Below are 21399 nucleotides of genomic sequence, written 5' to 3' on the forward strand. Positions count from 1 at the left end.
TGTGAGTAATTACAAATAAGAGAGTGGCAGATAGAATAGAAAGAAGGAAACTTATTTAAGGGATATTCAAGAGGAGAACAACCAGGGCTTACTGACTGTCTCAATACAAAAAATTAAAGAAAGGAAAGTGCTAGTGTTGCTTGGTTAGTTAAGTAAGTTCCATCAGCTAGAAAATGTGTACCAGTCAGAGAAGGTAGGGTCATTATGTGCTAACAAATAAGCTCCAGATCACAAAGGCCAAAAGCAACAAATGTCTATTTCTTGCTCAGGCAGTCTGGCAACAGGATTCGTGTCTCCTAATTACTCAGGGATCCAGACTGAGTGAAGTTGCTATGATGCTACTCTTTCAAGATTCCCTCCATGTACTAAGTTAGAGGAACAGAACATAGAGAATAATGCAGCAGCTCTTGAGTCCGTTTGTATGGAAGTGATAGACACACATTCATCTGCTCATATCTTTGTAGCACGGCCATCCTTTTCACTAGTAGTAGGGAAATGTGACCTTCCATGTACATGGAACAGCAAAAACACTCAATACTGATGACTCTGGGTGTTGTCCACTGCCATAGGAAGAACAGGAGAAGCAGAAAGATGGAATGATGACCACAGTGACAGGTGAGCTCTTAGAGGCTGGTGTGCAGAGTTTGGGGCAGCATGCAAAGGTGAGAAGTACCTTGCACACGGTGGATTGGGGGTTTACTTGAGTCAGAATAAGTATACATCATCCAGGTAAGAAAGAAGGTACTGTTATATAGCTCAGGAGAGGAGATCTGACAGGTTGGGGGTGGGTGGGCAGGGGTTGCAATTTCTAGACATCAGATACTGTGGTACTTAAAGTCATGAGAATATATGGAAACTCACAGGAAGAGTATATCAAGGGAGAAAGGATGAACAGAGAACATGACTTTGGAAAACTCTAATATTTAAGGTACAGCTAAAAAAGAGCCAGAAAAAGACTGATATTTATAATTAATAGCAAAATGGAATATATGAAACATATGCCAAATTAAAAAAAAACATAGATGTATGAGTGTTTTTCATATTTACTTGGATAAAAATGAGGACCTAGACCATAATTCTCCCTCATCTGATTTCCAGTGAGCATGTTGCATATGGGTATATACGGTCCCTTAGAAGTAACCTTGAAATAACTCCATCTGCCAATCAGTCAGCTGCAGAACAGAGCTAAAAAGAATTAAATAGCTCACACAGTGAGGGAAGCAATCTTGTTAAGTTGGGTTTCTAAGTGACCCCTGACTGACATACCTCAAACTTGGGAAGTCTTTGGCTTTCATGATGTGGAGGCTGAAATCTAAAGAGCAGCTTGTCTTTTCGGTATAATGATTACAAAAACTACAAGAAAAGTGAACTTTCAAAGTTATGCTTGAGACAACCTCCAGAAGTGATCCTTGCTGCTATCAAAAGCCAGTCACTCTGTTGGGCTGAGGGCTAGGCACTAGAAGAGGTCATATGATCCAGCAGGCAAAAACCAAAAGGTCTGTGATTTAAATGAAGATGGAAATTGTCAGAGCTGGAAAGCCTAGAAAAATTGGATAATGAGATAAACCTGTTATGTTTGTGATTCCTAGGCAGAGACTGTTATTTTGAAGAGGTTATTAATTATGCAATGGGAAAACCCGAAGGATCCTTGGAGGGCCAATCCGAGGAGACATACTCTGGAGATCCCACCCATAACTCCCTCTCTGAAGCTGGGGAGGTGATCTTCTGTTTGGTTTGTTGGGAAGGACACCGCTGTTTTTGTAGATGTAGTTCTAATATAAAAGAAGAAGCATGGAGCTGAAGTAAAACACTAGTCAGGAGGCAGGATCTAAAAGCTGCCTGTGAGTCGTGAGTTTTCACAAAGAGCCTGGGAAGTGGGTGGTAAACAGAGCTGGGTTGACACCATTGACTTTTTACTGCGATTGCTGGTAATCAGTCATCTGTGCTCCATGAAGGTCATCCCCACACCAGGAATAGGAGCAAAAAAGAGATGCTCTGAAATGAGAAGAGAGGGTGATTTTCTTCAAGTCTTTGGCCTTCTGAACATGTTGGCCTGAGGCAAACAGCAGTGGGAGGGCAAATATTGTCCTGCAACAAAACCGTGTAGGTGGTAGTGAGATTCACTTTAGATGGGAAATTGAAACTGAAGGTGGAGAAGGCAGACTTTCCAAGACAGGGCAGATCTTTTTTTTAAAGATTTTATTTATTCATAAGAGACACACTGAGAGAGGCAGAGACATAGGCCAAGGAAGAAGCAGGCTCCTTGTGGGGAGCCAGATATGGGACTGGATCCCAGGATCCCGGGATCACAACCTGAGCCAAAGGCAGATGCTCAACTAGTGAGCCACCCAGGTGTCCCAAGACAGGGCGGATCTTAAGAACAGACTGTGACTGAGTTAAGTGAAAGAGAAATGACAGCCACCACCTTGTCTTCTGAATCTGCTTTCCCCAGGTCCTCATAGATGAGTCTATGATTTGTCCATGTCTACGGGTTAAATCCTACCCTGGTTTCATACCCAAGTTCTCCAGAGACAGGGAGTGTAGCAGTGAGCTTCGGCACCTTTCTCACATATTCCTGGGTACCTTTCTCACATGTTCCTGCTCAACACATACGCAGGAGCACAGAACAAAGCCTGGGCCCTGGTGTCCAGTTATGATTGCCAACCTCTCATCTTCCTTTTGGAAATTTGTTGATGCCAAGAAAATGAGCCATCTGGTGTCCCTAGGAATAAATCCAGGGGCACAGGGCCTCCCCTAATTCACTGTGCTCCCCATTTCTGGACCAGATGGGTCTATATACTGGCTCTCTCTATCTCTCAGGATGGATTAGGTTATGTTCAAGTTACAAACCACCCCTAAATCTTAGGAGTTTCATAAATATATATTTCTCATTACTATTAAAGCCTGTTTCAGTTGCTGGGAGCTCTGCTCCCTCATCTTCCTCATTCAGAGATGAATACCAAGGAGGCTTATACCATCTGGAATGTCACCAGTCACTGTGACAAAGGAGAAGAGATATGGTGAATGAGGCACTGGCATTTGTGGGCTTCTTCCTAGAAACCAAATGTGTCTCCTCTGTTTACATTGCTTTCCTAGGCCCAAACAGTACCCAAGGCCAGGATAACTTCAAGTCTAGAGGGGCAGTAGAACCCTAGCCTGCACTCAGAAGGAGCTGAGCTAGAAGTGTTGGTATACACCATAACTATTGCCTCAGCTACTGCTTTAGATTTCAACCAAACCTTTTCCCATAGGACAGAAGCTGTGCCCTGACATCCAGAAAAGTGAACAGAACAGGGAAAGGTGGTTCAGTCAACACAGTAGACAAAGTGCTTTAAGAGAAACTCTTCAAAACAAAACAAAACAAAAACCCTTAACTAATTGATGGATGCCATTTGCATTTGTAGTAATGCCAACACTTTATGATCAAAGTTTGAGTAGCTGGTCTATTCAGCCTAGAGCAGTGGTTCTCAGAGTATGCTCTCTGGACCAACATTATCAGTGGTCTGATCTAAGGACATATTAAAATGCAAATTCCTAGACTCCTCCTCAGACCTGCTGAATCAGGAACTCTGGGGATGAGGTCCAGACATCTGCATTTTAACAACCTCTCTAGATGAGTTGACGCATGTTAAACTCTGAGAATAGGCAAAGGAAGGAAAGGAAACTGAGCCTGGAAGAAAGGTAAAGGAAAGATTGACCAAGTCTGCAGTTTCTTAACCACATCCTCATAAATGAAGGAAAAATTTTTCTACCCACCCAATATGTTGGGAAAGAGGTTGGAGAAACATGCCTAGAGAAACAAGATGTGAAAGGTAAGAGTGAGGAATGGCTAGGGATACTATCATTTCCTACCGGAAAATGTCCTTCCTTCCTGAACTTCTTTGCAAAACATCCTGGCTTTCCATACACTTTGAAAAGCCCAAGAGAGAAGTTGCACTGGAACTTTAAGGTTGGTGTGTTGGATATTCTTTTTCTTCTGTCTACAATTTCTTGGCCCACCTCTTTGGTCATGGCTGCAGGAAGCAGTAGCTACAAATGCAGATGGCCAGGATCTCATCTCTGAAGCAATGCCTACCGTTTGCTTTTTTACCCTGGGGATTCTTTGCCATCACCATGTCCAACACCTGTAGGGGTCCCACTGGGCCATTCTGATGCATGCACAGACCTGGAAGTGTAAGAATACCAACTCCCATTCAGACAACATTTGACAAAGAGAACCTAGGAATTTAAAGGCAGATACTCCTTTGGTTTCTGTCTCAGGTAGATACTTTTGGGAGAGCTATATGTTTCTCTGGGAGTCCTTGCTGGAATCAAGTCTCTTGACCATGATCTAATATTCTGTTTCAGGATCCTATCCAGGATATCACATTATACCTAGTAGTCATGCTGCCTTAGGCTCTTTTTTCAGATTTCACCGCTATAAAGGTATTCTCTTCTCCACTTTCCATATTTTATTCTTTGAAAGGAAGTCATTTTGTGCAGCCCACACAGGAGGAATAGGGAATTATGCTCTTGGTAGTTGAGGGCAGAGTATCTAGATTATTATTATTTTTAAAGATTTTATTTTATTTATTCACAACACACACACACACACACAGACAGAGAGAGAGACAGAAAGAGAGAGAGAGAGAGAGAGAGAGAGAGGCAGAGGGAGAAGCAGGCTCCATGCAGGGAGCCCGACGTGGGACTTGATCCCAGGACTCCAGGATCACGCCCTGGGCCAAAGGCAGGTGCTAAACCGCTGAGCCACCCAGGGATCCCCAGAGTATCTAGATTAAATTATTTGGAATTCTTCCTCACAGTAGATTTGTCTATTCTGCCTTATATTATTTCATTTTATTTTATCATTTATATCACCAAGACTTCATGGATATTATTATCTTTTGGGTCATAATATAATACTACTTCATTTTCTTGTATGATTTCTTCTTTGACCATTGGAAATTCTTTCAGTTGCTTCCTGTGTACTTTTTGACATAACTCATCATTGGGTGTTGTATCACACGTTATCTTACAAGATGCTCCAGGGTCAATCATGTAAGCTTTCTGCTGCAGTCTTAAAATTCACTGTTTCTCCAAAGTGTCCTGGTTCTTTTTATTGGGAAGTAGAGTTAGAAAACAAGATGTGGATGTTAGGTGTTCTCTGAAAAGACTTTTATTTTTTTAAGATATATATATATATTAATTTGAGAGAGCAGAGGGGAGAGAGAGAAGAAGCTGAACAGGGAGCCTGATGTGGGGCTCGATCCCAGGACCCTGAGATCATGACTTGAGCTGAAGGCAGATGCTTAATTGACTGAGCCACCCAGGTGCTCCTGAAAAGGCTTTAAAAAAAAAAAAAAGATTTATTTATTTATTTATTCATGAGAGACACACACAAAGAGAGAGAGAGGCAGAGACATAGGCAGAGGGAGAAGCAGGCTCCTCACAGGGAGCCCAATGTGGGACTTGATCCTGGTTCCTGGATCCTGGATAACAACCCAAGCCAAAGGCAGACGCCCAACTGCTGAGCCACCCAGGCATCCCCTGAAAAGGCTTTTTAAAATCTCTTTTTTATTCTTTTATTTCAATCCTCAAACAAAAGCTCCTTTGTTATTTGCCTTTCCTGAGTCTATTACATCATTTATACTTAAGAGATATATTATCTATTCCAGCTGATTATCTAAGGATCACTCAGGCCCTCTATTATACTCAACCTAACCACATTTAATTTTCCTAGGAGTATGCTTTTCCATCTTTTCTTCAGTTCCAGAAATGTTCATGACCATGGAAATCACTCGTCTTACTATATTCCATCTTGCACAGAATTAACTGGCCTAATGGAATGGTGAAATGACCTATTAAAAAGACAGTTAAGGTGACAGCTTGGGTACAAACCCTGTGGATTTGGAGTGCTCTCCTTCAGGAATCTATATATATGTACTGAACCAATAGCTGATACATGAGACTATGTCTCCGGTAGTTAGAAACATGGGACAAGGAGTTAGAGGTTGAAAGTTGGATTGGTCCCTCTCACTGTCATTTCCAGTGACCCATTTGTAAAATTTGTCTATTCTATCCATGCATTCTTATACATCATTGGTTTGGAGGTACTGGTTCCTACAAAGAAAATATTTACACAGGGGGATGAGTAAGGTTCCCATTGTAATTGACCCTGATTATCAAAAGAACCTAGATTCGTTACTATGTATAGTGCAGGGTTGTATTCTGTGAAACTCATTGGTTTACTGGGACGTCTTTGGTGTTTCCATGCCTAGTTTGATGATGATGAGTGGACAATTGTGGCAAATATGGCCTGTTAGATATAAGGCAACCAAGGACTGAAATTTTTCAGGAATAAAGGTTTGTGTTACCCTAATAAGGAAAACCCTTATATTAATGAAGTTCTGGCTGAGTGTAAGGAATATTTAGAATGGATGGGGAGATAGGAGATGATAAATGTAAGTTTTAGATTTGGGACTGGCTGCAGCAATGAAGACTAGCTTATTCTGATAACCAACTAATTTTGAATCTTTAGTGAAGATTGGACTTACTACCATCCTGAAGGATCTATGATGGCACAACTTTAGGGCATGAGTGGGAGCCTAGTGATTCAAGGGATGGACTGTGTTAGAATTCTTTGAAAGACTTCTTTCTTAGATGGCCTCAGTGAGCTTTAACTGCACTACAGATTTCTGGCTTTTACCCCCAGGACTTTCCTAGGACAGTTAGAATGTTAGAAGAGCCCCCTCAGCCTTTCTGGTACATGTAAAATGTGGACTTGTACTCTGAATTGAAATCTCTTGGGACATTTTTTTTTTAAGATTTTATTTATTCATGAGAGACACACACAGAGAGAGACAGAGAGGCAGAGACACAGGCAGAGGGAAAAGCAGGCTCCATGCAGGGAGCCCGATATGGGACTTGATTCTGGAGTCTCGGGATCATGCCCTGAGCTAAAGCAAATGCTCAACCGCTGAGCCACCCAGGCATCTTGGGACAATCATTAACAAAAGGGCAGGGGAGCACCATGGTGTCTCTAGTTGATAATTCTGACAATTGCATGTTTCTCAGAAAGTCCCAGCAAAATCAAGTTCCCATTGCCCACATGAATGACCTCAGTGTATCATCCTTGTACTAGCTTTGCCTTTTTATCTGTTTCATGCTCCTCAGATTCTTGCTCCAACTCTCTTGACTTACCAGGTAAACTATTTGCTTATTCAAACATCCTTGCATCAGGCTCTATTTTTGTGGTAATACAAATCAAAACAGATTAATGGATTTGCAGTAGCCTGAGGGAGGGGGACAAAAAATTCATGAGTATAGGAGTTTGAAATTACATGAAAAAATCTCATTGTAACTCAGGCACTAGATTAAAATATTTTTTTTCTCAAATTCTGTAGCTTAGTTAGATTTTTTTTCCCTCTTTGCTTTCTTCCCTCCACAAATTTCCATGAAGTCCCAATGAGAAGTCAGGAAATATATGACAAGATCTGGGAAATACTGAGTCATGATCTTAATGACATTATGAGATCTTGGTACAATGAAGAGTGTATGGAATACTATGTGTATGCTTGTGTGTATGTGCACGCACCCATGTGCACTGATAATTTGGTGAGGGAGACAGGGAAGACAGGAATCATATTAAAAATGACTTTCAGGTCTTTTCCCATCTGATCTTGGGTTTATACTAAAGGGCCAGGTATGAGCATAGGGCAGCAATGTGACAAAAAGAATCACTTGGCTGTTGCTAAATTGCTCTCTCTAGAGAGATGGAACCACAGACACACATATGATTGGTGTGTTTGCTGTTCTCTTTGATGAGACACCTGAGACCTAACAATTCTCTCTGCCTTCCAAGTAGGCTCCCTGCAATATACTGCCCTTGCCTAGATCACTTAGGCTCATTATCCTCCAAAATGTGACCATGATGCACAATCATCAGTTGCTCTAAAATAAACTAACAAGGAAATTACTCTCAGTATTCTTCAGAGTCAGCAACTGACTTATAATCAATCAACAACATTAGTAACTAGGGTCAGAAGCACTGACGTTTACCAAGTGGGAAAAATCATATGATCAACTGAAGGCATTTCCCTGTGGCACTGTGCCCATGCCAGAGCAGGTGAATATGAAGGTCTGTGTCACATGTCTACAAACACATGTATGCACACATGTACACACATACACACACACACTCCCTCTGTTTTAATGGGAGAAAGCATAGGGACAACTAAGTGACTTCAGGGATGATATTAAATAATTCACTGGGTATTTTAAAGATTATTATGTATTTCTACAGGACACATAATAGAAGTTGGTAAGTGATAAATGTTATTAAAATAACTGAATTAAAATGTATTTTGTATGCTAGAAAATCTTATGAAAAGACAGACGTAGAGAGAAAAATGGGATCTTGACAGAACACAACTTACAGAAGATGAAACAATCCCAAAGAAATAACAGGTCTAGGGGAGAATCTCATCCAGCACTGGGAGCCAGGAAACCTAATTTTGTTTCATTTATCCTTTTTCTACACTATTTCAATTGACAGTATCTTTTGCATAATCTCAGGGTTTCCAATTTTCCTAAGAATAGAGAACCTGTCTCTGCCTTTGCTTTGCTTTTCTCCTTTTTCTTTTTCTTCTATGATTTGTTTACTGGAATTCTATATTTCTTAGAGTGCTGGTTCAAATAACCTGTTCTCTGCAAAATCTGTCCTGACCTGTGGCCCTGAGTTCACTTCCTCTGTGAGGTCCTGTAGCATTTATGGCCTGCATCACCATCCAGGGAGCCATAATCTGCCGTGCTTAGGGCACACACATAAAGAAGGTGTTTCCAGCTGGGCTGTTGGCATCTGAAGAGCTAGATCTTATTCATCTCTGCTTCTCTTATGCTAAGTATCATCCTTCACATATAATGGGAGCCCATAAATGATATATTTTGCTATTGATGATGGTGATATCTCCCAGAGATATTATGCCATTAATAATCCCCTTTGAAATCTTCCCAATGTGCATCTCCATGGAGATGAGTAGAGGGCACATCCACATTATTGTCTGCAATTGATGTAATAAAATTTCTGACTTTGGTATGGTACTTAATATGATTTATCTCATGTCACATAGTATCTGTAACAAAAATACTAATAATAGGATCCTCAAACACCTCTGTGAGGTAGAAAAGAGTTATATTATTCCTACTGGACAGATAATAATAACTAACATTTAATGAGGGTTTGCTGTATTCCAGGCATCATTTTAAATGTTTTTCATATGAGAATTCATTCAATCTTTCTGATCATCTTATGAAGTGGGAACTATTCTTATCACTTTTATTTGGTAGATTATTTTGTACACAGTTATTCACCTCTTCCCATGTAAGAGGATCATACATCCCTGTCCATTGCTATCTGACTTGCTCATCCTTCCTATGTAAGGAATATACTTCTTTGCACATGGATATAGGGAGTTAAGTCAACAAAATATGAGTGGAAGAGACACAGTAGACCTGTTTCAATAATTTGCTTAAAGAGCCATCTCATGGCTGGCCTTAGCTTTCTTATAATCTGCCATGAGACAAAGACACAGACTATCTCAGTGGATACCCCTCAATAAAGAAGACATGTAGAGTGGAGCCACAGAGCTCTGGGGCTTCCCTTGATCCACACCCATAACACAACATGAGTGAGGAATAAATCTTTAATGTGGCAAGCCACTGAGATTTTTGGGGCTAATGGGAGGGGGCATTTGTATAGCACAAGCAAATACTATGAGATGCATAAGACAGAAATTTTAAGTGAGTTGCCCATGGTTATCAAATGGAAAAACTCAGATTCAAAATGAAGCAACCTGGCTTACAAAGCCACCTATTTAACCACCACACAATCATGTTTCCTGAGAGTAAAGATACTGAGGTCTGGAGATGTCATCATCTCAGCTTGCCTAAATCATACATGACATATTTTACAGAGTTTGGACTAAATCTCCAAGTCCTGAGCTCTACCCATGACGTTGTCAAGATTTTGACTTGAAGAAGTATTGCTGCACTGCCTGGCAGGCAGTGCTTTGTTCCTATCACACTAGAAAAGTTTGGAATTCATTCTTATTCTTTATGGCCCAGCTGCAGGATGATCCAAAGTCAGCAGCACCACCTCGTCAGCATTCAGGCTCTGTCTCTGCAGCCGCCTCCTTCTTGGGGATTATTTATGAGGGATGAAGGAAGAGGGGGCTGTGCAGAGTTATTTGTTTTCTGTGAAGCTAGGGGATTGGAAATGTTTTAGAAACATAACTGGTTGACACAAAGGATAAAAAGTTAAACATACAGAACCCAACATGTCCTCTCCCGGGACCCCTGTCTAGCTAACAGCAGGATTCACTCCGACAGTGTACTGCAGACTGTTCAAACAAAGGCTTGAATACAATGGTTCTGAAGGCCTCATACTGAGTTCTGCGAGAGTGTTCAAGAGAAAATGCAGCTTGAGTGCTAGTTTGGGTCTAATGCAGTGACAGTATCTGCTGGTGTGGGGTCAGAACACTTGAGAACTGAATTCAGGGATTTCTTGCTTGGTTGATGTATGTGTATGAGCAGTACTTGGAGTTAGAGAGGAATCCACATTGAGAAATAACGCACCTCTTTCTCTTTGCCCCCACCAGCATGCATTTCGGGGCAATATAACATAGAAATTATCAGTGCAACCAATTATTCTAAAGCCTTATTTTCCCGTTTTTACCTTTTTTTGTGAGGCTGAACAAAATGGGAAGATTTTGATAATATTAGGTGATCAATTTACTTTTGCTTCATAGGTTGCTGAATCAGAAAATGGGAAGGTTCCTTTGGTATCCCACCTTTAATAGTGGAAATTTTGAACAGATGATATTTGTGGCCTGGATACATTCAGTGGACTTGCCTGGGACTGTAGTTTCAAATAAACAGTAAGTTGGGACCAGTGTGCAGGTTCCCAGGACAATGAACTTTTTATGTATATCTTCTGAGAAAGCAAAACTGGCACCCTACTGGAGAGATCATCACATCACATATCACAGGTAGAAAGAAAACTACTTTGTAGTCTAAGATAAACTCAGAAAGCAAGAGCACACTGACTTAAACTAGTCCTCCCCTTACTTCCCCGAATCCATGTAGCCCTGGGCTCTAGTTTCGATGCTATTCTGTAACGAAAACTGCTCTGTCCCTGACTTTTGCAATCCTGACTTCTGTAATTATAGGACGAGCCTTGCATTTAGGATATTCACGTGAAGGAGCTGATGTTTTCCCACTGACAACAGACCTGTGGTACCTCCATAAGTTAGTTCAAGTCTTTCAAGCAGTAGATGCAAAGACTGGATTAGAAGTACAAGAAGAGCTTTCTTCTGGGAAATCTCTGTGAAGGATTAAGGTTGAGGGAACAGAAGGAATCACAGAGAGCCGTCAGACTACAAAACAGGTGTGACACCTACAGAAACAGTGACAGGGGTAGGTGGGAAGAAGGGGTGGGAACAAAGCCTCAGACGCAGTGCAGTCCTGTGAAAATCTTGGCCCACATCCGTAGGGAGTCCTGAGCTAAAGTTGCCAGCAGAAGGATTTTCTATTGGGAAGGGATTCTCCACTTCAAATCCATCATGATGCTCAGGGGCTGGTAAGGAGCAACCCAGGGGAAGCATGGCCTGGTGTAGACACTGCAGTGGATTCAAAGATGTGGTGTCTAACCAGTGTCAACCATCTATGTTCCCTGCTGTAGGTTCTTCAGAAGGAAGGTTGGGCCTTCAGTCTTTGGTAACCTAATGATTCTTTTCCCCTTAAACTTGTTGTAACCTTTATTTGGGCATCTAGTCCTTCAAAGGCTAGAATTCTTTGTGAAGCATTGCAAGGAAGAGTTAACATCTTTTATGCTTCATTCTCTCAAATTTAAAAATAATTCATAAGAGGCTTATCAGGAGCCGACAGTTGTAGATACTGGGTAAAGCAGTGATAAAGCATAAAATGCCTGCCCTCATGCAATACATGTTCTCCACGTGGGAGAAAGCAGGCCACAAATTTGGATGTCATTTTGAAGTGGTTTGTGACTATCCTGGCATGAAATAACCCAGGTTGGTAAGGGGTGTCAATGGGGTAGATTACAATAATAAATAGAATGTTTGAGGTAGGTCTCTCTGAGATGTTGATATTTGGATAGAGATTCAAAGGAAAAGGAAAAAGGAGCCATGTCTTATGAGAAAATTCTACATATTTCCAAACATCTTGGACTATCTTTTCAAGGACAAGAGTAAAGAAAGCCTTGGAAGCTAGAAATAGCATGTCCCACTGAGTTGGATGGATCCATTTCTCTATCCTCATGATAAAGATGGACAATATCTTCCTTCCCTGGGGAATTTCTAGAATACTAAAGTCTTCTTCCTCTCTCCAGAGAAGATTTGCTTATATCCCAGGGTAATAATATGGTAATATCTCTTTCTGGAGGGGAGGGTGAGTGATTTTTATAGCAATCCCCTGATAAGACCAGGGGTCCTAAATGGAGTATGCCTCGACTGTGACACAGCCAGGTGTGCACTGCACCAGCCCGAGGCTGTTCTTATGGCCCTCGTGGGACTTGGATGAGCAAGGGAACTAATGCCAGCATCACATGTATACTGTCTGCTATGTGCTATGAGTAATGAACTGTCTAAACCCATTTGGGCTTGTTTTTTTACTGACCAAATTTATGGGAGTCAGCCCAGCATTTCAGCTGCTGCTTAGGGATTGCTTGACCACTTGGCACCATGTGGATATTTAAGGAAAAAGCATTCTAGGCAGAGGAAATTGCTAGTGCAAAACCCTTGAGGAGGAAGTGTGCCTGGTTTATTTGATGAATGGCAAGAAAGGATGGAGTGAAATGAGTTGGGGAAAAGTAAAAAGAGAATCCAGAGAGGAATGGAGATGGGGCAGATTATGTAGGGTCTTATAGGGCAGTGATTTTAAGGACTTTGATTTTCCAACCCTGGCAAAACAGAAGTCCATTGCAGGTGTGGAAAGGAAACATCTGACATCTTCTAGAAAGTTCTGTGATAAGGATGAAGTATAGGAGGGCAAGGTAAGAAAAAAAGAAACCAGTTAGGTGGTGATGGCAATAATGACGAGGGCTTTGACCAGGTTGATTATCAGTGGGTACAGTGATACAGGGACAGACTGAGGCATCTTTTGAAGACAGAGTAAACATTTGCAGATGGATTGGTATGGATTTTCTATAAGGAAAAGATAAGATAGAAAATAATTTGACCAACAATTAGAATTCCCAGACATTAAAATGGGATAACTGTGAGTGGAACATATTTGAGAAAGGACATCAGTATTTCGATTTGAACAGTTTAAATTAAGGCATCCATTAGACATCCACATGCAGATGTTGAGTAAGGAGATAGGCAAGTGACCCTGCCATTTAAGCAACAAGTATCAATCATAGTTAGAAATTTGCAAGTTATCATCATAATGATATTACTTTGAGACAAGGTAACATTTTTTATTAACAATTCTGAGGCACAATTCACATACAATAAGCCACACATACTTAAATGTACAACTTAATACATTTCTAAATATGTATATACCCTCATGAAATCATTGTCACCATCAACAGAATGGACATATGTATCCATCACCCGCAAACATTTCATTCCCTTTTATATTTCTCTCATCTGCTCCATTCCTACTCCCAGATCAGTAACCACTGACATTATGGATATATAATGGGTACATAAATGGGATTGTGCAATATGTTCTTTTTCTGTGTGGCTTCTGTAACTCAGCACAATTATTTTAGGATGCACCCATGTCATCCCCATGCAGCATGAGTTCATTCCTTTTTATTGCTGAGTAATTTCCTAATGCATAAAAATAACAGTGTGTTTATCAGTTCACCTTTTGGTGGTTATTTGGCTTGTTTCCAGTTTGAGAATATTATAAATGGGATGCTATGAAGACTTATGTATAAGTCTTAACACCTATTTTCTAATTGGATTTTTTTTAACTGTATGTTCTAGATATAAGATCCTTGACAGATACATAGTTTGTGAATATTTTTCCAAATATATAGTTTGCTTTTCATCTTCTTAACAAGATCTTTCATGGAATTAAAGTTTTTTTTTTTTATTTCAATAAAGTCCAACTCATCATTTATTTTTCTTTTATGGATCATGTTTTTGGTGTCATGTCTAAAAATGCTTTGCCCAATTCTGGGTTCCAAAGGTTTTGCCCTATGCTTTCTTATTAAAGTTTAATAGTTTCACACTTTACATTTAAATCCATGATCCATTTTAAATTATCTGTTGTACACGGTGTGATGTCTAGATTAAGATTCATCTTTTTGTCTATGAATGTCAAGTGTTGCAGCAGCATTTGTTGAAAAGACTGTCTTTCCCACATTGAATTACTTTTGAGGTGTTTGTCAAAAATCAGGTGGGCATGTTTGTGCTGGTTTTGATTACATAGCTATATAATAAGTCTTAGCATTGGGTAGAATGATTCTTTCACAAAATAATTATAACTATTCTAGTTCCTTTGCCTTTCCATATAAACTTTAGAATAACTTGTCTTTATCTATAAAAATCTTGTTGACATTTTGTTGAATTTTCTTCTTTCTTATTGGCTTTAAGCAATTTGTGATATACTTTTGCAGTTTTGTGCATGTTTCTTGTTTTTGGGCTTCCTGCATGGAGCATGCTTCTCTATCTGCGTCTCTGCCTCTCTCTCTCTGTGTCTCTCATGAATAAATAAATAAAATCTTTAAAAAAAAAGTAAAATAAGATAAAGCTTAAAAAAAAAAGAAAGCCTAAAAATGAGAGAATTACTTTTATGAATGATACTATCTTATTCACATTCTCTGTCCTCTAGGGTTTTCTAGGCTACCTACATGAATAGAAGAAGGTAGCTTCATAGTAAGATTATGGGACTTTTTCTTATCTCAGAGCTGAACAAATACAAAGATCACACAATTTTCTAAAGAAGTATCAGAAAGATAGGTAGTATTCTATCTTTGGGGGATTTTCTCAGTCACTGGCAGTTTATAAGAATTTTTCTTACTTTGGCTGCAAAGCTTGTCCATTGGACATCCATATTTGCATGTTCAATAATAGCATAGTCAAAACTGAATTCTCATTCTCTACAGAGTGTCTTCAGAGTGTCCGCATTCATTTCATACAGTCTGCTTTCTCCAGTCTTGAAACGTCACCTGTCTTATTTTTTGCTTATACTTCAAAGTCTATTTGTTCATTCACATTGTCTTGTTTTTCTTGTCTTAAAATACACACTGAATTCTCCCATTTGCGCATTCTCATTGTTTCAGACTCATTTCCTTTCCTCTAATTCTTAACAAAGACTCCTGGTTAATCTCTGTGCTTCTCAAGTCCTCAGCCATAATCCATTTGTAGGCAGAATTGATATATCAGACTTCCCTACTTTCCACTTTAATCATGCCACTGGCTTTTCTTAGCATTCAGCTCCCACCAAATATGACTCAACTTTCATTAGTTTTTGTGCCAACTCCTACCACTCTGTTTTATTAATGAAGTCCTTTATTTATTTATCAATTCAACAAATATTTATCAAGTAGCCTACTCTGAGCACAGTACTGGGTTTATAGGCACAAATGATATTCCCTACACTCATGGTCTTTGTATTCTACTTGGGAGCCAAAAACAACGACATTCATTTAATGTGAATTTTTTAAAAAAGATATATAACAAGCCATTATGTGTTTAAATTCAAAGGCTAGTATAGAAAACAAATATTCAGTAATGATTCAGTAATTTGTTAGGAGGGCTCATTCTGAACTGGGGAGGAAGGGGCTGGAGACCTAATTGAGGATGTTAGTGACAAGAAAAGTGTCTTGAAGAATAAATAGCATTTGTTCTGGTGGGAAGAACTATGAGGAGAAGAGATCTCATTTATGGTAAATAGTATAAGAAGAAGGAATAAGGTAGATATGCTTAGTTTATGTATTAAAGTCATCCAAAAACTATAGATTGAAGTTATCTCTCGAGAGATTTTGAATATTCTACTCAATCTTATAAAAAGAAGAATAATCTTTATAAGAGTTGCTAGTTATAAAGCTCTTATTTTGTGCTGTGGTTTCACATATTATCTCATTTAAATCCTAACTATTTCTCGATTGGTAGTATTATTCCCAGTTTAGAGATGAGAATGGAAAAAATCTCAGAGATTTTAAAGGACATATAATGATGTAGGGCTGAGATTAGAACTCAGTTCTTCATGATTTGAGGCTAAGGCAGGTGCTTTTTCTGTTCTAGCTCACTGTCTTCCTCTGAATATATCACAGGTGATGAGTTTCTGGTGAAAGTCAGACAGTCAGAGAAAGGCTCTGGTGGGAGAAAAAGGAAGTCTGGGAGAAAGGAGGGAGGCCAGTTAAAGTGTATTTCAGAGAGAATGAGGACTGTAGCCAGAACAGTATGGGAGAGAGGAAATATGTGAGAAATCTAGAGGTTAAGATATAGAAATACCTGATAGAAATACCAAGGTGAGGGAAACTCTTGTAGAGACTGAGATGTTAAGGTTGATTTTACACCAGTAATTTAGAAATAGCTCTTGGAAGGCTGGATGAAAATGTCCAAAGACATTTGGGAGAATGTGATTTGTGTTTGAGAAAAAGGTTAGATTGGCAATGTGTAGGCAATGATCTGGCACAGATTCCATGGATCTGGGATCAAAATAGTTCCCTACCAGAGAGAGGGGATAAAAATGAATACAGTTCTGGAACGTAACTCTTGAGAATGCCTTCATTTTGGAGACATAAGAAGAAACAATATCTATGAAAACAAATAAGAAACAATAATAACAACAGATGCTGTGCTTTGGGATTCAGAATAGTTTACTTTCAAGGAGGAGGCTTTAGCCTAAGAATGACTCCATTGCTTTTCTATGTGTTCATGGGCTCCAATAGTGAAAACATAATTTCTTCCTCTTTGGAAGTGCTACAATATAATTATTGGTTTCAAACACATTAGTGCTTGCTTATTTTCTGCCTTGCATTGTTCTCTACTAATTTTTTTTTTTTTCTGTATGACTCTTGTCTCTGTAGACTCAGGACCAGAGAACATGTCTTCTGCTTTTTATATTTGCTATAGTATTTGACAATGCTGAGTGCATAATATGCACTTAGTAGATATTCAGGTTTATATATAGGATGTAACTGAGTAGAAAGGTCTATATTGGTGTAGCAATCTCAAGTTTTACTTAGCTGAGTCCTGAGCGTAGACAATAAATATAAATCATATTATTCTTCATTTACAAGTGATATAAATAAAGTGAAAAATCAGTGGCAGAATCAGTGCTATTATTTGGTGTTGTTTAGTCAAATCAGATATCTATTAAACTCCTAAAATATCAAGCAGTAGGAAGAATAAAAGACATCTCTCCAAAACTACTCTAGTAGGAAGAAGATGTTAAGATTTACTTTAACATGTAAATTTAGAAATCATTCTTGGAAGATTGAATAAAAATGTCCAGAAGACTCTTGGAAAAATATGATTGGAGTTGAAGAAAGAGATTAGATTGGCAATTAAACAATCTGAAGATGGGGACTAGAAGACCCACGACATATATAATTCTTTGTATTATAGTTATTTTTTATGCACATATGATATAGTGAAGTATATAATTATTTGAAGACATTGATTTATAAGTAGGAGCTTATGGTGATTTTGAGAATTTAAAAGATTTCCTTTGGAACTTGAGAATACTTTTAGAATATCTACAGTCTTCAAGAAATTTGATCCCATTTGATTTATAGGTCTAAGAACTTGAGTTAAAGTATCAGTAGTAAATGGTGTGTGTGATTATGAGGAATCATAATATTGCATATTGAATCTAATACTCAGGAGAAAATGGTCATCTGTCTGGTATATGTTACTTAACAAACATTTATTGTTTTATGTTACAAGTATTGTGTTAGGTATTAGAACTCCAAAAGAACAAACATCCTCAACCACCAAGTTGCTGATAATCTAGAAGAGAGACAAATAAGTAAATATTCACAGTACAAAGACTTCTGATATAGGAGAATTCAAGAGACACCAGGACTTTGCCTCGAGGCAGATATGAGTGTGGTATCTGGTTTTGCCTCTTTCTGAGTTGTATAAATTCGATCAACATAGTTCACTTCTCTGGGCTCAAATTCTTGATCTGTAAAACCAGGAGAATTTAGGGCACTGTGCAGAGTTCTTGGGAGCATCAGAGATGTTGCATTAGCTTTTATAACATGCTGCCTACTATAGAGTGGATAGATCAAGTGAAGATTGTCATCCTGCAAGTGGCAACAATGATGATAGTAGTAGGTCTTATGATAAAGCAGCACAGAAGAGATTAGGGAGGGCTTCATGGAGGAGGTGAGGATTAGTTGTCACAGTCAGACAGGCCCAAAGAAATATATCAGCATGAATGCAAATAAATTCAAAGTGGCAGAAATGAAGTTAACTCTAGGATAAGGATTATTTTGTTATTTTAAAAGCAGGCTTCTAAAGGGGCTTCCTCATATATAAGGTCAATCTTTTTTCTTCCTCAAATAATTGAAAAATTGTGTTGGATGAAGTATCAACAAGAAATTATTTAGAACTCAGAAAGACCTTAGAAATCCTCTAGCCCCACCTCCTTATTTTTTTAACAAAAATATTAAGGTCTGGAGTGGGCAAGGGTCTTGTTGTAGGGTCATATCAGCTTGTGGTGGCACAGCAGGAATCCAGAAAGGAGAATCTTGGCTTAGCCTGGTGTTATTTCTACCATACCAGTCTGCCTGGATAATGAGAAAGCAGTGCCCATGAGCACACTTTGATTGTTATTGTAACAGCGCATCAAATCACTTTACATTTCTTTGACATTTCTGAGCTTTTTGAAAAACTTTCATATTTGCTGTCTAATTTGATTTTCACAATAGCTTGTGAAGTATTTATAAAGTAGTTTCATTTGAGAAATAAAACAAAGATAACAACCACAAATTAAGGCAAGCCCTAAAGTTAAAAGAAAAGTTCTTGGTTCTTCAGTGCTGTCTCACATAGGCCAGAGATGGGGGAAAATATGATAGCTTTGTGGATAAAGTCTTTGAACATTTTAGATTTCTTGAAAACGTCACAATTTCTAGTGTGAAATATATCGAGAGTTACAAATTTTTACATAGTGTACATACCTTCTTTATTTTGCCTGTTCAGGTCTTATCCTGATACCACACTCCTGGTTAATGAGGACAAAAATTAATTTGATTCAATCCTATGTAATATTGGTCCATATTAATGATTTAAATCTACCCTTTGAGTATTGTCAATTCTCTCCAGAAAGTAAATATTTTCTCCCTTAGTTCCCTTACCCTGAGAATGTATCTAAGGATATGGGGGAGAAATGTGGCTTACAGAGACTTGGGGTAGAATAGAGACTTGGATCCTTAGAGACATGCCTTTAGGCTTTAGTGAAACACGGATTCATGATCTTTTCTATTTGGTGTAGTTTGCTCTGCTGGAATTCATGTTCACTGGTGTGAACTGCAGTTTGGTTGGTTACACTTGGCTTGGAGAAGGGAACTTCTGGATGCTCAGGCCTCAACTTGGCTTTCACTGGCATTACAAGTCCCTTGAAATATGGTTATAATTGTCATTCAGCTCCAGCCCAAGCAGGCTAAAAAGCATCTGGAGTAGATTGTAATGATAGCTTCTATTCCTCACCCTTCCCATTATCTAGGCCCTTTGCCATTGGCTTTGTACATGCTGACACAAAAGGGGTGGACTCTATTCCCCATGCCTCCTTACCTCTGCTCCCAATCTGATCTAATTTTATGACTTGTGTTGAATCGTTGTTTTAAATACAGGTTCTTTTCTTCATTTCAAAATGAGTCAGGATGATGTTGTGTCAGTTCTGAGCCTAGGCCCTCAAGAGGCTGGGTGTGTTTCCTCTTGCTCTGTTGGGTCTCTGCCACTACTATGATAATATGCCAGGGCTGACCTGCTGGAAGATGAGAGACACATGGAGCAGAGCCAAGGGAACTAATCAGCCCAGCCTAGCTTAGATCAGCCATAAGTCATCTTACCCCAGAAATCTTACCAAGTGCAGCCCAAATCAGCGACCGGAGCACTGTATCCATAAGTTAATAAGTACTTATTGCCTTGTGTTATTGAGGTTTTTTGTTGCTGCTATTTTTGTTATGCAGCAAAAGCTAACTGATAAACCATTTCACCCCCAATATGGCAACTCTCTCAGGGAAGCTTCCCAGTCTCTTTACCTACTATTAATGTCTATTGGCTAGATGCCAGGAGGAACACACTTGTAGATGAACTTTCTCATGGTGAGGAAACTATGGAGTGTCTCATTTAAAGAGTACTTGAAATAACCTGTTATAGAACTTATTCCATTGGTTAATTTGGTAAAGAGTTCAAGGAAGCAGAGGCTCCTTTTAGATTGGATATTGTCAAAAAGCAAAGGTAATTTCATGATGGGGTATTTCAAGAAATCTTATCTGTAGGGAAGAGACTACAGTGAGAATAAAGCTATAATTCTAGAGAAGTAGCAGTTGTTCATTTAGCGTAGGGGCATGTTAGGTGCTTTGTGTTGCACAGTCACCTTCATCTTGTTTTATCATCATCGCAGAGCTCTCTCCCTTGGAGTAGTATTCTGGGAGGTCATTTGTATCCAAAAGTAGAACCAACTGGCCTGTGAGCATCAGTCAGTTATTACAAGTCAGCTTGTAATAACATTGAGGTCTGGGTGTGAATATCTGATCAGTTCTGGAAACCAGCGCTGGTCTTTTCTCATTACCTTAGAAATCCTTATAGAGGCCACACAGGGATTTCTGAATTCTACTAACACCATATGTGGGTGAACAGAGAATCTGGGGATTTAGATTCACATCCTTTCTCTTTTCCCAGCTCTATTTTACAGTAACTTTTACCCAATGAAGACACTCCTGGATAGATGTGTGTGGAGGCTTTGAGGTAATGGTTGACAAGAAACTGAAATGGCAGTAGGGAAAGACCCTTCCTCTCCTCTGCTATACAATCTTCTCTTAGTGTTTCCTCCTATTCTAGATCACAGCAGGAAAATCGGGGCACCTTTCTCTCAACTTTTATCTGCTTGTGTCTTGCTCTTCCTCAACTCTTGGGCTACAAAGGGTGTTTATTTTTATTTTCACTTTAGAGAGGCAAAATATTACAGTGTTTTGAACTGCTAAGAATTCCTAGCTCTGCCACATACTAATCAGATCTTGGACAGAAAAAGAAATCATTTTTTTTCCAAAATAGTATACCCATTATAAATATTAGTGATTTTTCTCTTTCTCATGGTGACTGTTTTATTCATTCTTCCTGTCAGCTATTTCCCTGAGTGTGCCAGGGGGACAGTGAGGTAGGAGGCATTAGCTCCAGTTTAGTGAATATGGTAGTAAGTGGCCACCAAAAA

The 21399-nt window shown here is 39.2% G+C and overlaps 1 long non-coding RNA gene across 2 annotated transcripts in view; it reads left to right on the forward strand.

Annotated features, from left to right (window-relative positions):
- Positions 1-278: 278 nt before the first annotated feature.
- LOC144284000 (uncharacterized) overlaps positions 279-21399 on the forward strand; it is a 37997-nt gene continuing 16876 nt past the window's right edge. For both annotated transcript variants that reach the window (XR_013352481.1, XR_013352482.1), the window contains exon 1: positions 279-615. This is a non-coding gene — a long non-coding RNA (uncharacterized LOC144284000). The remainder of the gene's footprint in view (positions 616-21399) is intronic.

Source organism: Canis aureus, chromosome 15, assembly GCF_053574225.1.
Source record: "Canis aureus isolate CA01 chromosome 15, VMU_Caureus_v.1.0, whole genome shotgun sequence".
Classification (NCBI taxonomy): domain Eukaryota; kingdom Metazoa; phylum Chordata; class Mammalia; order Carnivora; family Canidae; genus Canis; species Canis aureus.